We start from the raw sequence: 17,818 nt of genomic DNA, 5'->3' as shown, positions 1-17,818 counted from the left end.
ATCCCTGGCTCGCTGCTAAACCCCAGTCTGATTCTCTCCATTCATTTATACTCTCTGCCTGGTTTGGGGTCCTATATTTTATAAGAAATTGAAACAGAGATGTTATCTCTCTTGCATTCTTGAATTATGTATCTGGATCTTAATTTGTATATTTTGATATTTTAATAACAACTACTTTATTGAGCATCATCTATATCAGCGGACAGTAAACTCTTTATTCACAAAGGAAGAGAGAGCTAACAGTTCAGTTGTGTGTGTCCTGTGGTCTCTGACACATCCAGCTGACTGTGCAGAGGCAGCCACCCACAATAATACAGCTGATAGGTGCCATTGTCTTCCTAATTCAACTTCTCTCTAATGGACAGTGAAATTCAAATTTCACATCACTGTCATGTGTCACAAAATTTTATTCTTTGGATTTCTTTTTTTTAAAAGAGAGAGTGAGAGAGGAGAGAGAGAGAGAGAATTTTTAATATTTTTTTTTAGTTCTCGGTGGACACAACATCTTTGTTGGTATGTGGTGCTGAGGATCGAACCCGGGCCGCATGCATGCCAGGCGAGCGCGCTACTGCTTGAGCCACATCCCCAGCCCTCTTTGGATTTCTTTCCAGTCATTTACATATGTAAAAATTTATTCTTGTTATGGACTGAATTTTTGTATCTTGCCAAATTCCCATTTTGAAACCCAACTCCCATGGTGACTATATTTGGAGATGGAGTTTTGAGAAGGTAATTGGGGTTACATGAGATGATAAGGGTGTGATCCTAATTTGATTGGGTTGGTGCCCATAGAATAAAAGAAACAGACTTCTTCTTGCAAGTTAGGAAGGGATGCCTGACTGGGAACTGAGTTGGCCAGCACCTTGGGCTTCCAGTCTCCAGAACTAGGAGAAAATAAGTACCTGTGAGGTTAAGCCACCCAGTCTATGGTACTTCATGAGTTGACAAAGGCATTCTGAGCTAGCTGAACATGAATCAGGGGATTTCGACTTCTGGCTTGGGATGACCAAGCCCTGGTCCATCTGCCAATTTTCTGTTGCCTGTTCTTGAGAATCTAAAGAAATAATAAACATGGTTTCATTTTGCAGTGGCAAAGGTAGCTCTTACCAAATGCTACAAACCTAGTCAAAGTTGAGCCAGATCTGAGAGAGAGAGAGAGAGAGAGAGAGAGAGAGAGAGAGAGAGAGAGAGAGGGAGAGAGGAGAGAGACTTGAGTCTTCTCTGACATTCCTTTTGGCCTGTCTGCTATGGTTCTTTAGCTCAGAACACAATGGATACTTCTGTGGGTAGACTGCAATTGGTGAAATTAGTAAATATGGGCTAAAAGATAAATATGTTCTGAAAGTCCTTGTTTAAGATCCTTATTTCCATTCTATCCACACTTCCCCAATCCCCTTCCTATGCTCTTCTACTGGTCTCTCTTCTATTTTTGATGAGATTGCTTTTATCCACATTTATACCAGCACCATTCACAATAACCAAATTATGGGACTAGCCTAATATTCATCAATTGTTGAGTGAATAAAGAAAATGTGTTATGTATACAAAGTAGAATTTTATTCAGCCACAAAAAAACCCACAAAAAAACGAGAGCATGTATTTACAGGAAAATGAATGGAAATGGGAAAAGAAAACCTCATGCTAAGTGAAATAAGCCAGACTCTGAAAGTCAAGGGTTGTTGCATGCTTTTTCTAATATGTGGAAGCTAGAGAGGAGAAAAGAGGGGAATCTCATGAGAACATTTATAAGCATTTTTATAGGCATTTTAAAAATTATTTTAAGATACTCTCTAAGGAATAATTGGTTAGCATCTAAGAGTAGCATTCCATCTGCAGGTTCAGATGATTTCTTATTCAAAGAATAAATGGAAAAGCTACTTTCAATAACACACATGCAACTTATTTTCACTAAAGCTTCTCATATTTATATTGTCAGCATTTGAGTAAAGAAAAGGTGGGATTCCATTTGAAGTGACTGAACAACTGGGCAGAATTGGTGGGTCATTTCGTAGGAATGTGTATCTGTTCAGGCTTGTATAACCAGACCCTTTGAAAAGCCTAGTGACATCGTGGGAAGACCCCACAAAGGAAAGATGGCTCTTGCCCTCCCATAAGGGGTTTGTGTGTGTGTGTGTGTGTGTTTGTGTGTGTGTGTGTGTTACTGGGGATTAAACCCCAGATCTTGCGCATGTTAAGCAAATGCTTTACCATGGAGTTACATCCCCAGCCCCGTGCCCTCAAACTTCAAATTCTAATGGAAGTTTATGAACACCTGTAACAGAAAAGTCCCCGTTAGCAGCCCAAGGACACCTGCAGTATCCACCCTGATATATATGCTGTCACCTGAAATATAGCTGGTACCAAGTAACAAGAAATGAGAAACGACGATTTATTATACCAATGTCCACAAAGGCAAAGTTAAACATAAACTATGGTGCAACCAAGTGAGGAAACAACAAGGAGAGCAGGGGGAATAATGTTGCTGGATTGTAGAGGAAAACAAATTAAAATAGCAAATGCATAACAATGAACTTGAGTGCATATGATAGAGTTACACAGACATACTATATTTAATACACGTTTTATCTAAATATACACAAGGATATTTATGTATGTTTAATTGTATAGCTATATATTTAAGTAGGTATCCATTCTATAATATATTAAACATGTATACTTAATTATCTAAATATAGATATTCACATTTGCAATTTAGTATCTTTCATGCATACCGAAGGCAGAGGTTTTATATTGATTATGGGTTTTACATTGGGTTACTCTTGAGGAACAGGGGTGCCGTAGACTGTGGGAGTGGAGGTCCTCAACTTTGGGGAAACAAATGAGATACCTGGGCTGGGATGGAGGTTTATACATTCTTGTTCAACAGACTTGTATATATTTTTTAAATTTTTCCCTCAAGTATGGATTTTGTCAGTAAATTACTGAATGGGTTTAAAAATGTGACCATAGTCACTATTCATGCGTTGATCAAAAAAGTATTCCTAGGGTGAAAGAAGGTCTACCCAAGTCCAACTGGCCCTAGATCCTCAGTGGAAGTAGCTGACCAGCCCCGTTCGCCCCTCCACATAATTCCAAGGGGCCACTCTCCATGTCTATATGACAGCTCCATTCCTAACCCACCATTTCAGAGATGTTAAATGATTTTTATGTATTTTTAAACCCTATAAACAGTTAAAGAATTATCTCTTCTTTTGAACCACACATCTCAGATACCCCTGGACACACTGAGATTTTAAACTAAGATGTAAGTCCTTAATGTGTGCTAAAACAGTGTTCAGGGTGTTGGGAAAACATTCAGTTTTCTTTGAGAGAAGTTAAATATCTGAGATGAATTTTCCTTTTATTTTTACGGTGCTAGATAATTGTCTTTTCAATTTTCATGCATGTGGGTTATAAGGACATAAACCCATTCAAACCTGTTAAATTTGAAATTAAATATTAATGGCTTCAACAACAGCAATGACAAACTCTGGTGGAAAACATCCTTTATGATTGTAGATTTAGGAAGCCATAACTTGACTATAAATCCTAAATTATCATTTTCCATTTCTATGGCCGTAATTGGCGTAGAGAACACTAAAGGGTCTCTCGGTAATTGCCGCTAAATTACTGAATCATACTTATTCTCATCTTAATAATTAAAAATATTTCAAATGCCAAACTTGGTTTTGTGGACCCTAAGTATTAACCATTCAGTGATAACTAGACCTTGCTTAGCTATTTAAAAAAAAAAAATTCCACTTAGTCATTTTAGTTATGACTGTGAGGTGTAATTCATCAAAAGCACAATGGGAGGTTATCAAACTCTCATTTCAGTAAGAGAAAGAGGAACATTACCCTCAAAGAGATAAATCTTTCATTAAACTTTACAAAGACCTTAAGCTGGCTCTACCCCATTTATCACTGCTAGTCTTCCAGAATACACCAGCTGCCAGTGTTTAGAGAGCAGCTCAGGGCAGATGGCCAAAATCAGGGCTGATGGCTGGTAGGATGGATTAAACTTCTGCTCCATTTTTTAACACGTCCAAATCCACCTAAGAAAATCACTTTAAAATCAGCCGCGCTCGGGGATGACTTTTGGTAATTGGACTCAACTATTTAATAAATGTTAACATGATTTTTTTGTTTGAAATGTGGTGAAAATTTCTCTCTAACAACAACAACAAAAATATCCTGTTGTTGAGAGAGAGGAAAAAAAACACAATTTCTCTTCCATGCTCATAAAATCTTGTTTGATGTTATCATTCTTGTAACTGCAAAGTATCAATTTGGCATTTGTTTGTACTTTCTTTGGAACAGAGCATTTTATGTGTGCAGCTACTCTAAGTTATTTTTATTGCCATTGAAATCATCCTGTTTCATGTATATTTGTGCTTTTTATCATCCTCCCTCCCCTCTGGAACATAAGCACCTTGAGAGCAGGTCCTGTCCACGGGACCCAGAGCACTTGTAGAAGGCTGGTCAGCTTTCTGTCACAGTCACAAACCACCAGAGATCAACAACTTTTTAGGAGAAAAAGCATATTTGGTTCATGGCTCCTGACATTTCACTCCATGGCACACTAAATTACCACTTCACACCTAAAATGACTTTTAAAAAAAGAAGTAAAGGCACAAGAGACTGAGAAATATTAAAGAATTGATTACATGCCCTTGACTGTGTGTGTGTGTGTGTGTGTGTGTGTGTGTGTGTGTGTGTGTGTTCATGAGTTAAAGATTGACTTTCAGAACCACTGAAGGGAAAAGCTAGAGGTATTTCTTCAAGGGAGATTTTTAATTCCTCTTAATGTGATTGATTTCATTAATTAAACTTAACGTCAAAAGAAATGTAAAGGAGTAACTCAGAAATTATGACATAGAGGAAAATCCCTACCATCTGATAAACAGAAGTTGTAATAAATATCTAAATTCCTCTTCCTGATACAGCATTTGTTTTTGGTTTTTATTTTGGTACCAGGGGTTGAATCCAGGGTTGCTTAATGACTGAACCATATCCCCAGTCCTCTTTTAAAAAATTTTCTATTTTGAAATGGGGCCTCACTAAGTTGCTGAGACTGGCTTTGAACTTGTTCTCCTCCTGCCTCAGATTCCTGAGCTGCCCAGCTTCCTGATACAGCTTTGTAAGAATTGGTTTCATTGCATACGGGGCTTAACCAGTCCATAAAAAATGCAAATAAAACTACTAAAGTCTGCAAAGGTGGTAATTTAGATAACTTTGCTATTTCCCCCAGTTATTTTATAGAGAGATACATGTATTGTACTGATGTTTTACAAACTTCTTTAATTACTCTTTGTTTTTTGCTTTTTTTCTCCTTCTTAACTAAATTCTGTGAGCTGAACATTTTTGTTCTCTACCTCCTGCTTCCAAACTGTCAGTAACTTGGGTTAATAAACTGAATATTTGTTAAGAATGGGTGCTTCTGTGCAGACACGAACCACACATCTGTAACTTGCAATTGAAAAGGAAATAGCCTTTAGTGAACCACCTTTTCCATTGTATTGAACTGAAATCATCAAGTTTTATTTAAATGATCATCAAAAAGAAATATGCAAGGGGCAACGTGGAGAATGATCTAATATTCCAGGGTAATGGGATCTTAAGTCTTCGGCTTTATGCAAGGGAAGAATAGTGAAGATGGGCGAGGAGACTCCTATTGGGTGCAGGCTGAGGCTTGCAGGTTTACCCCCGGGGGTTCCTGATATAACTGAAACTCTCGAATCTCAGGACGCCCCTCTGTCAGGATGATCAGGTGGGCACTTAGACCACTTTAGTTATGTTGGCAGATGAAGATGGTTTTCAGTCAGCCCTTCATATCAGCAAATTCTATATCCATGGACTGAACTAACCTTGGATCAAAGATATTTAAAAATAATTGAGGTTGTATCTGCAAACGCTCTCATGAGCAATGTTAACTCAGGTGACCTTTTTTTTTTTTTAATGTGAAGGAGTTTGATCTTGAAGGAAAAAAAAACTCACACCACCATTTTTCTTAGCATTTGGAAACTTATAGCAAAGGTAATGACTATCTCCTACGACCACTTCCATTATTTACTGCTAATAGATTGTAGTTTATTTATTAGTAGTAAATAACAAATGGAATTACTACACAATTGTATACATATGACATATACATATTTATTCTATTTTTCTGTTCCTCTGGAGAACCCTAATGCCCTGAGTAATTGGATAGTGAAGGCCAATTGGCTTATTATACTTTAAATATTCTTCCCAGATTCATTGTGTTCCTTCTTTATACTGCCACCACCAATACTCTAAATTTAATCCTCCAGAAATAATTTCTGAGTTAGCACACCCTGCTCCAACGTTAGCACATCAAAACTCATATGTCATAAAACATATAAATCCATTACCTGATGAGCCAAAGACGCATTTGGATGCAGGAGTAAGCCCTTGAGCCGACATGTGACCTTTATTAGTGAATCTGGGGCATGTAGGAGCATGTTGGGACTGAATAATTTAGGTACCGGATTCTGTTGGGTCAAACCAAATGAGCAAAAAAAAAAAAAAAAAGTTTATGAAATCTTTATGAGGTGACATAAGATGTCGACAAAGCCCAAAATCTGGTGTACTCTTAAGTGTGGGGAGTAGGAAATGTTCTCTGAAGAGCATAACTTAAAGGATGGAGGAAGTAGACAGCTTCTTAGAGAAAGCTGAAAAATTGCTTGGTCCTTTCCAGATTGGAACCAGCTGTGGCCTGTTGCCAGGGGCCTGGGATAAGGGATGGCCTGTCTTTGAACTTGGGTGTCCCACCCCTGGGAGGCTTGTCTTGATCTTGATGTGACTTCCTGAAAGATGCAAGAGTAACTGCACAGGGTCAGAGGCTTACCACACTGGACCCAAGATATTTCTGTGTTTGAAATAAATAGAGACTCCGAGACCTGAGGAGAAGCTGATTTTTTTTCCCCAAAGTTTTTGATAAAATTCCTAAGGGCAGAGGATTCTGGATGTCATTTATCAAGGTCCTGAAATAGCCTATGTAAAATGAATCGCTGTAAAATAACCTCAGATTTCATCAACCTAATCTCCCTACGAAGGGATTATTTTTAAAAATTCCTACTTTTCTTGAATATCCAAAAGCCTCAATTTGGGGCTTCTGTTTTCATACAGCTGATGTTTTCCTACAAGTTATATAACATTAAGTTGCAAAAAATGCCATCTATCTTTATTATTCAAACTAATATTGCATCTGGGTTTCAGGTGTCCTCGATTCTTTTAGTGCAAAATTCAGCACAGGATGTTTTCCATGATCCTCTGCCCTCCTCAGATTTGACTTTGGATTGCACATGCATTCAATGTAACTTCTAGAAGCAGACAGAAGATCCTGGTCTCTGGAAAATTCCTTCTTCGTTCTTGTCCCCGTGTCTTAGTTTGGGATGCTGAACAGAATACTGTAGAAAGGAGAAGGCTTATCAACAAAATAAGTTTATTTTTCTCTGTTCAAGAACATAGAAGTTGAAGGGTAGTTGGATTCTGGTGATGCCCCTCTTCTGAGTTGTAGAGGGTCAACTAATCCTTGTACTTTCACATGGTGGAAGGAAACAATGTTCTGTTTAGTAAGGGCACCATTCCCATTCAGGAGGGCTCCATCCTCGTGACCTAATTACCTCTCAAAGGTAATTATTTACCTCCTCATGTCATCACACTATGGCTTAGAAATTTCAACATAAGAATTTTGAGAAGGTATAAGCATTCAATCCTTTGCCCTTTCAGATGAAAAAAATCTAAACATATCCTGTGATCAATCGATGTTTTCCTCATGGTTATCAGTTGCTATGTGTATATCCTTCGTGGATAATCGGGTCTGGATAAAAGGTCAATGGCAGAAATGCACTTGATCAGAGAGCCAAGGGACAAACACAGTTTGAGAAATCCAAAAATGCTCACCTTTTCTCAGAGACTAGGGACTCCTGAATTTCCAGAGGGAATGCAGGCTGATTAGCTTTTCTCTGAGCAGAGAAAAGGGAATGTCCATTTAATGTTTTTTTTTCTGCTAAGTGTATTACAGAAAATAAAAAGTGAATCATTTCTGCATTGAATTATGAGCATAACCCTGCCATATATCCATGTGAATTGATCTTGTTTAGTGAACTCTTAACTATCTAAGAGCAATGACTATCAAATTCTAACATGGCAAACAGTCAATATTTGTGCAACAACTCAGCCTTCTGTCAGATATCACTCATGGATCACATCATTTCCCCCTTCATGCCAATCAGGGCTTCACAATCCTCTAAAAATAGCCTTGGAGCAACTATAATCAATGAACTGGAGTTTCTCGGGAGATAGAACCCATTTTCCACACCTGACTTCTTTGGTGTCCTCGAAAGTGGCCAACACGTTGTTATTTCAACATTCCCTACGTTCGTCCCTTGTTAATGAATTGTACTTGGATGAAACAAACCAAATATGCTCGATAAAATTGCAGAAACTTTATGATTTCAAAGAAAGCAGATATTCAGTATTCGGCTGTTTCCCCCCCACAAACCCTAAGGAAATTTCTGTGTTTTGAAAATAAACAGATCATTCCCACCCGAACACATTTTGTTGCAAATATCCCATGCACCACCCAGAAGGAAGAGATCAAAGTCAGCTGTGTGAAGATGGTTACCCAGGGCAGAGTCAAAGGTTCAGAGGAGGGAACAGAGATTCTTCCAGCGCAGTAGGTAGCTTCATGTTCTATTCAGGACTTAGAAGAGATCAGACTTACCACAAATTGAAGCTGAAAGAAGTTTGGATTGGCCAAAACTTCATTTTCTTTCTTCAATAGAAAGAAAGTTCACTTCTTCTCCATGGCTGCCTGGGCTGATTTCTGTAGGCTGTTCTTCCCACCCGTGTGTGTGTGTGTGTGTGTGTGTGTGTGTGTGTGTAATATTCCCTGAGAAAATAAAATAGAGCCAGCATGGCAAGATAACTAGACCATCCCCATATAGAAACACCTATCTGAAATTTAAGTGTTTTTACGGGTTAACTCACATTGCTGTCTATAATGTTCTATATGCCTCTCTTCCTATGTGCTCTCTTTAAATGAACAATAATGCTTATCTTTTACTTTTGTTGTGTACTCTTATTTTATTTTCATCTTATATATACACTGATTTTTTTTTAAATGTTTCATTACCAGCCTCCTTTTTATTCAAGATTTTCTTTGTACCAAGCAAGGAAAGATTTTTTTTAAAAAAAATTCATTTATTTAACTCATACATTGATTCAACAGATGTTTTATGAATGGCAATTTTTCCTGACTTATGTGATAGTGTGGAGATTAAATAAGAATAAGGGACCTACTTTTGTGCGGCTTTTGTGCTAATAGGGTAATAAAAATACACAGTGGAATAGTATCTGTGCTGTGATTTCTTGATCTGGTTTGAGTGTGTCTCCAGAGACTTTATATGTTGGCAGCTTGGTCCCAGGGATTTTTAAGAGATGGTTTTAGGTCACTGAAGGTGTGATCTTAGAAAGGCTTAACAGAGGTCTCATGGGCCCCTGTGGCTTCCTGTCTCACCCTGTGGTATTTCCCTTTTGCATGTGCTCCACCATTGCAATGCTCTCTGTCATGAGGTCCTCACCAGAGCAGATCTTATGCCTGTGCCATGCCCTTGAACCTCTAGAACTGTGAGGCCAATGAACCTCTTTTGTTGTAAAGTCACCCAGCCTCAGGTATTTTGCTATAGCAATGGAAAGTGAATTAATGCCATCTGATGGAGATAAGAGCTATGGGGGAAATGAACAGCATAGTTAAAGGACAAGTAGAAGAAGCAGAAAGTAAGGATGATTTGGGTGGCCAGGAAAAACTCTGTAAGCAGGAAATATTTGATTGGATTCTGAGGTGACAGTATGTGGTTAGTGGGAAGGAAGAGAATTTTTAAGCCAAAATAACAGCAGCAGTAACTGAGCTTAGAGGTTGTGAGCTGCAGAAATGGGACCAGTGGGATGCAGAATGGAGGAAGAGGGCTCAGGTGCACGGAATGACATGAAGTCAGAGTACACAGGGGCGACATGATTCGAGGCCAAGCAAATCATGGTTACACATTTCCACTGCTGTTTTTGTGCATTGGGAAACCACTTGAAGGGAACTTTCATAGTTCCACTTTTATTTGACAGAGATTATTTGAGACACCAAAGACAGAAGTTAAGAGACAAAATAGGAGACTGTTGCTATAGTCTACACCTAAGGTGAAACTCTGGATGTGGGTCATATGAATGGAGCTGTTAAAAGTGGTTAAATTTTTGGTTTGTTTTAAAGGTATATCTATTCAGATTTGAGTATTAGAGGTGAAAAAAAAAAGCAAAGAGCCACTAGTGTTTGACAGAGACCCATTAAAAAGACAACAAGCTGGCTGAGTGTAATCCCAGCACCTTGGGAGGCTGAGGCAGGAGGGGATCAAGAATTCAAAGCCACCCTCAGTAACAGTGAGGTGCAAAGCAATTCATAATGGAATATTACTCAGCCTTAAAGAATAATCAAATTATAGCATTTGCAGGTAAATGAATGGAGTTGGAGAATATCATGCTAAGTGAAGTAAGCCAATCCTCCAAATATCAAAGGCCAAATGTTTTCTGTGATAGGTGGAGGCTGATACATAATGGGGGGGGGTTAGAGAAGAAAGGAAGAACTTTGGATTGGGCAGAGGGGAGGCAGGAGAGAAGGGGTGTGTGAGGGGGGGAGATGTGGGAATGACATGGACTTTATATCCTATGTATGGGTATGATTGCACGAATGGTGTGACTCTACATCTTCTACAACCAGAGAAATTAAAACTTGTGCTCCATTTGTGTAAAAAAATGTAATTAAATTTAAAAAAATTAAAAGAGAGAAGGTGAAGAGTCAGAAAGGATATGAGCTAACGGGGTCATATGGAAGGGTCAGAAAAGGATCCCTGTCCGCTGTGGCCAAGTGGTAGAGTAGGAGAGGATGAAGCAGGCATCAGAGTCCTTACCTTGCAGAGTGTGGTGACCGTAGAAGCACAGATGCATGAGAATGACCTCTGAAGTGGTTTTATAGGGAATAGTTTCAACAGGACAACTAGTTTTAAAACTGCATTTACTGAGCCTTATTCTGAGGTTGTCTGCTGTGCAGGAGAACCTTGACATTATTATTGTGCACCTGGAGAGGGACATGGAGTAGATGGATGGCTTTTGTTTTTAACATGTAAGTGATCATAGAATATACATGTATTAAGTATTACAGCGAATGATTTTAGAGAACTGGGGCCATAAACGTTATGCTCGGTAGGGCCAGATAACAAAGATTTGGAGCTACCCTGACCCTATGGTCTCTGCTGCAATTGGTCATCTCTACTACTGTGACATAAGAGTAGCCAAAGGCTACAGGTAAATAGGCAAGGCTGTGGTCTCGTGGAACTTTCTACCTGCACGTTAATTTTTTGAATCTCATGTAATTTTTACATCATAAAACATTATTCTTCATTTGTATTTTCCAACTGTTTAAAATGATCTTGACATATCATACATTTGAGTCCCCGTATTTTTAATATGCACTTAACATGATTCCTAATACAGGTGCCCACGTTCCTATTTAATACCAGTGTTCATGAAGTTTTGGAGTTAAACCATTTTAGATACTACGATAATTTTATTTAAAAAAAATTGGTTGTGAATCATTTGAGAAATCAAGGATCCTGTTGATAAAGCAGATAAGTTACTCTGATGTATGTAACTTGCAAGACTGGGATATTGGAGGGTTTTCTGACATACAATGAAACTATGCTAGAAGTGAGAAGGGGACATAACAATTAATCTCTGCTCATTTGATAATGAGGAATCAGGCAGAGAAGCTGCTCACACTCGAACTTGCTAGTGGTAAGGATCATGGTTCCTAGAAAAACAGTTGAGTTTTCCATCACAAGAAAGCTGCACCATAAGTGTTATGTTGGGTTGGCCACCAGGAATTCATAGCTGGTTCAAATGGAGAGGTGGCTTGAAAGGGGAACCTTTTCTAACCCCCGGTACTTTATTGTGGGTGGGTGTGTGAAACTCCAGTGTTATTGTTCTCAGGCTGGATTATCACAGTATCAATAAGCAAAGTCACAGAAAGTTGGAAGGGAAGAAACCATTTTGAATGTTTCCTTAAGTGTACTGACATTTTGAATCCACACAATACTGTCTTCTGAATATACCTCCTTGGTGTCTCCAGCCTTGGACCATGTCATTTTTAACAATTTATTTAATTTTTTTCTTTTGTTGTGCTGGGATGAAACTCAAGTCTTGGCCCTAAGTAAGCACTCTTCGCCTGAGCTGCAACCCTAGCCCCCATCATGTAATTGTTCCATGCTTCCTTTCTATAATGGCAGGAGGATAGCATGAGAATCCTGCCCCTCCCTCTCAAAACATCCCCAACCCCTTCTATTTGGATGGTTTCCCAAGGGCTGTCCTTGCAGCTGCTCCTGGGCAGGTCCCTCTGGGCCTTCCCTCCAGCCCTCTGCTCTGCTGACCAGGCTCTCACTAGTTCTCTGTCTCTACCGGCACATCACCTGCTGGCCACCAACCATTCCTTCTCCACTTCTCTCCAGCTCAGGCCAACCATGACTTAACATAGGACCCCCACTGAAGGATGTCCCTAGATGTTCAGAAATACCAGGCTCAGGCTGGGGGCGTGGCTCACTAGTAAAGCACTGGCCTAGCAAGTGTGAGGCACTGGCTTCTATCCGCGTTACCACATAAAAATAAATAAATAAAATAAATATATTGTGTCCATGTCCATCTGAAAAAAACTAAAAAAATATTTTTTTTAAAGGAAATACCAGGCTCTGCACCAGCAGGTTTCTGCCACGTGTGGAGCATGGGAAGCTCAGGCAGAAACTCTTCCCTAAAGGAGCAATTCATGTTGTAATTATTATCAACTAATGGCCTCTCAACTTCCAAATCATCCTTTTTGTCTGTTCTGTGAAAAATTATCTGGGCCCTTAGAGTTTCCCTTTGTTAAACTTTGTCTGTAGGGGGCGCTGGAGAGACATTGCAGGTGGAAAAAGCTTTGTTTCCTGGTTCTCTGCCTGGTGTGTGCCTGCAGAGGGGCTGGCTTCTCAGCACCAGCTTCTTATAGAGTGGCTCGTGGTCAGAGCACCACACAGCCAGCAGTTTTCCCTGGCACCCCCTCAGGTGGTTTTGTAGCAGAGTACCTCTATTGAGACACCTCTCCAAGAACTTCTCTCTTTGGCATCTAGAGGGCTGACTTCCAGAAAGTTCCAGAAAGCAATTCCAGCAAGTTCCACTGGCATGACTCCACAGTGACTTCTCTGCCATCCAGTGAGTCACAGCCGTGCTCCCTCCGACAAGGTTTGGACCTCAGCCCTGGTGGGAAAACAAGGGAGGCGATGGAACCCTTCTTGGGTTCCCATTTCAGCTCCAGGGGTAGTGGCATGTTCTGTTGTTATGTTTTTGTATGAGTTTATCTAACCCCCTGTTCCTCAGAATGGGACTGTATTTGGAGGTAAAGTCTTTAAAGAGGTAGAATGAGGTCATAAGGGTGGACTCCAACCTAATATGACTTTTTTCTTTCTAAGAAGTGGAAACTTGGACACAGAAACACAAGACCATGAGAGGACACAGGGGAAAGACTGCCATCCACGAGAGAGGCCTCAGTAGGGTAGGCTTCTGGCCCAGGAAAGGGCAGCCCCAGCAGTTGGGTTTTATTATTCAGCCTTGGCCCTGTGTGCCCAGGAACGGGGGTAAGGGTAGGTGACATAGCGTGAGCACTAGAAACAGGGCTCTGCTTTGTGAAGCAAGTGTGGGAACACAGTATTGACTGGAGGGTGCAGAGGAGGGAACCGAGTCGACACCATGGGCTCTGAAGAGCGGCATGGGGAGTGCATGCTGCATCTCACAGGAGAGCTGCCCTTTCCCCAGCCCACGGCCAGCTTCTTTGAGTGAGTGAGCGACTCTTGAATACCCCATGCATCTTCCCCTCCATTCACCAAGGTTAGCTCCTTCCATGCATGTTGCCCACCCCAGAAGTCCCTGCAGCTCCTGCAGACCTGTCTACTCTAAAGGCAAAGGGGGATTTAAGGGTATAGGGGTAACACTCAGCAATGGGCCATGAGACATGAATGGGCAAGCTTCCCAGACCCCCATCCTTCAGTGGGATGATTCTGAGCACATTCTATACACTTTCCCAAAGGGTCCCCAGCAAGACTGAGCCCCAGCTGCCTGTAGCCGTAATAAACTCACTTTAATGATTCTTCTTTCCCTAGTCCGTGGGACTACCTCCCAAACAAGCTATCTATACCCAAGTTCTGGCTTCTAGCTCTGCTGGAACCATGAACCACGGCAGGCACGAACTCCTGGCATGGGAGGAACAACCCCAGTCTATCCTGAGCAGCAGTGATAGAATAAGGGGTCAGTAGCTGTCCCCTCACTTGACCCTTGTCACCTCTGTAATTTCAAAACCAGGCCATAGATGCAGCCCTGAGAGTGCAGGAAATGATTTTGGAGCTGGGAAGAATTGCCTCATGCTCGAGATGACGCAATCAAGACACAAAAAGATCTTGACTAGCTGACTCAAGGGGTCCGCTCTTTTATTTATCAAGAGGTAAAAAGGGAACACTACATTTAAGTTCAAAGGGAAACCGAGTGCCCCATGAATGCAACAGTCATTCATGTGGAACAAAAGGCTGCTCAGCTTTTCACTGGTCACCAGCTCCCTGAGTCAAGACTTAAAAACAGTCAAAGCAACATGGGGTGGTGCTGCAGAAGCATCCAGATGGAGGCTCCACAAAGCTCTACCTGATCCACCCCAGGCCCGCATCCTGGACTCTGCTGATGGGACAGCGTCACATGCCTCTCAGCTGTTCCTTCAGACCCACTTGGCTTCACCTGTCATGGCCTGTGCCTACTTATGTCAACCCAGCTGCACTGGTGGCACCCAGCTCTGTAAGGGCTCTGGCATCTTCTCATGGGCACAAACCACAGTGTCTTTAGGGTTCTGCTGCTGTTGGGGTTTTCCCATTGACATTGAGACACGACAGGCTCTGGGACTCCCTGGACACATACACAGCATGAAGAATAAAGGACTTAATGCTCAAAATGTTTCACCAACAGGAGACAGAAGCCAATCACAGACTGGGTAGCAGTCATTTATGTGGTTTCTGAAGATGGAGATCAAGTGACCTAATATAGCTTACACATATTGGGCATCCCTAGTCCAAAACTCCAAAACAGGAAACTTTTTGAGCACCAAGATGATGCCATGAATAGAAGATTTTATTCTGTGAAACTTTGTTTCATGATCAAAATTATTTAAGATATTGTGTAGGGCTGGGGATGTGCCTCAGTGGTAGAGCACTTGCCAAACGTGTGAGGTCTTGGGTTCAAAAACTAAATCTAAAAAAAATGTATAAAATTATCTTCCAGCCATGTGTATAAGGTGTAAATGAAGCATAAATGAATTTCATGTTTAGATTTGCTTCCTAAATCCAAGATATCTCATTATGTATATGCAAATACTCCAAAACAAAAACAAACAAAACAAAAACAAAAACCTCTGAAATCCAAACCACTTCTGTTCCCAGGCATTTTAGATGAGGGATACTCAACTTGTAGCAGGTGCTGTTCACCTTGAGAACCAAACCTCGTACTGACCATGTCCCTCATTCATTTCCTGCCCACTTATTCCTGCTCCCTGGATTACACTGCATAGTAAAGTCCTTGCCGTGTAAGCCTTGACCTCGGGCTCTGTGTCCTGGAGAATCCAGGCTATGGCCACATGTTGTTTGAACCAATCCCTGTGGCCAGAGGAGCCCTTGGTGTGCTCATCGACTGTGTCTCCAATGGCCTGCTGTAACCTGTGTCAAAGGGGAGGGATGGAGGCCCAGGAAGGGAGGGGGCTGTGCAGAATGGGAAAGGGGTGTGGTCCACGCACAGTGTCTGTTGTCTTAGTCTGTTTTTTTCACTTCTGTAACAGAATGCCTACGACTGAGTAATTTGTAAGGAACAGAAATGAATTTGGCTCACAGTTCTGGAGGCTGGGAAGTCCGACAGCATGAAGTTGGAAGGCCTGAATGCTGTGTCATCTCATGACAGAAGCCAGAGGGCAAGAGGGAGCAGATCACTCAGGCGATGACATTAATCCACCAACCACCCCTCATTAGGCCCACCTCCCAATCCTGTGGCATAGAGGATGAAGTTTCAGCACATGAAACGTGGTCCCATCCAAAGCACAGCATCAGCCCGACAGGTGGGCTGTGTCTATCTTGCCTGGCAGTGAGTGGAAACCATCTCGTTTCCAGTTTGATGGGGGTTTCTCCTCTTGATTTCTGACATCTGATAGAGCAGAAGTTACAGAGCAAGTGAACTTAAGCAGCTTTCTTGGAGCATCCGTGTTTTCCCGAGTGTGACCGAGAAGTGGTGACAGCTGAGGGCTGCATCACCACCATTGGCAAGGAAAAAAATGTTTCACGGCTTTTTCCTTGAATGCAGTCTACCCTGATTTCTCAGTCCCCCAGGCCCCCAGACTGGGGGCAAGTGCATTCTCAGTGATTTGGGGGGCTCCCGCCCCATAGCCAGGTAAGACTTGGTAAATCTGGTGGAGAGCAAAACATCTGGAGTTGCATTTCGCATCTGCTCTGGCTCGTTGCAACCCTGCTGCCTCATCACCTACCCAAGCTACATTTCAAGAGAGTTTGCGCAGCCTGGAGTCCCTGATGGGTCCCCTTCCCATGGTGCACACAGCAGCTTTGTGCCCACAGGGGAGAACTTGAAACTCGCCTGTTCTCATGGGAACATTAACTTTCTCTCCTGTGGATGTCCCAATGTCCCACCAAAATACTACTGACCTCTCTCCACCTGACCTGGTGACACCCAGCCTAATCTCAGAGCATTGAGATCAAAGATTGCTAATTGGTAGCCTGCCAGAAAGATACTACCTATGGCCCTGTTTAATGGTTTTATGCCCATTTTTGTTATATAAAAGAGGTAATTTTGTGTGTCAATGCATGTTTTCAGCTTCTCTGGATATATCAGAACATTTGGGAACACTGGTTACTAATTCCCTCTGACAAAAGATGGCTGAGTCTGAGGATTTGGGGATTTTTGGATGGGGTGTGTTCTCCATTTGGAAAGGTCCTGTGACTTCAAACCTGGCTTCAACAGGCATGGTAGGATGAGTATTAACTTAGTTCATTAACTAAATAAACATTTTTAAAAAAAGTTTTGCGTGTACCAGGGATTGAACTCAGGGCACTCAGCCACTGAGCTACGTTCCCAGTCCTGTTTTGTATTGTATTTAGAGACAGGGTCTCACTGAGTTGCTTAGCACCTTGCTTTTGCTGAAGCTGGCTTTGAACTTGAGATTCATCCTGCCTCAGCCTCCCAAGCTGCTCGGATTACAGGTGTGCACCACTGTGTCCAGCCTCAATAAATATTCATCGCATACTCTTTAGGTATCAGAACTTGTGGTAGGTTCTGGGAATATATACGTGGCAACAAGGATCAAATATCCTGTGTTGGTGGAGCTTGTATTTTGATGGGGGTGATAGAATTAAAAATAAATACATTCATATTTAAGGTGGTAATAACCACAGTGAAGATCCTAAAGCTTGAAGTAGGGAATAGAAGGTAAATGAGCTTGGGGGGGGTGGGTGGTGGCAGGTAAGGGAGCATTTTTGTATAAGGTGACGAGGTGACATTTAAGCTGAGATGGAAGGCAGTGAGAATGTCACAAAGTGAGGGGGGAGAGATTTTTGTCCTCAAGCTACACTTTTTGAAGGCCCATGACACAAGAGAACAAGCAGAAAGTCCTGTTTGGAACAGGACAGAATACAAA

At 41.5% G+C, this 17,818-nt stretch overlaps 1 long non-coding RNA gene across 1 annotated transcript in view; it reads left to right on the top strand.

Annotated features, from left to right (window-relative positions):
- The window catches only part of LOC308634915, a 97,258-nt gene extending 80,558 nt beyond the window's left edge, over nucleotides 1-16,700 (top strand). Inside the window, exons 2-3 of the long non-coding RNA XR_014019107.1 lie at nucleotides 13,224-13,335; nucleotides 15,959-16,700. This is a non-coding gene — a long non-coding RNA (uncharacterized lncRNA). The remainder of the gene's footprint in view (nucleotides 1-13,223; nucleotides 13,336-15,958) is intronic.
- Nucleotides 16,701-17,818: the final 1,118 nt, after the last annotated feature.

The sequence above is a fragment of the Spermophilus citellus genome (assembly GCF_964194105.1).
Source record: "Spermophilus citellus genome assembly, chromosome: 16".
NCBI lineage: Eukaryota > Metazoa > Chordata > Mammalia > Rodentia > Sciuridae > Spermophilus > Spermophilus citellus.
This window is presented reverse-complemented; position numbering and strand designations above follow the sequence as displayed.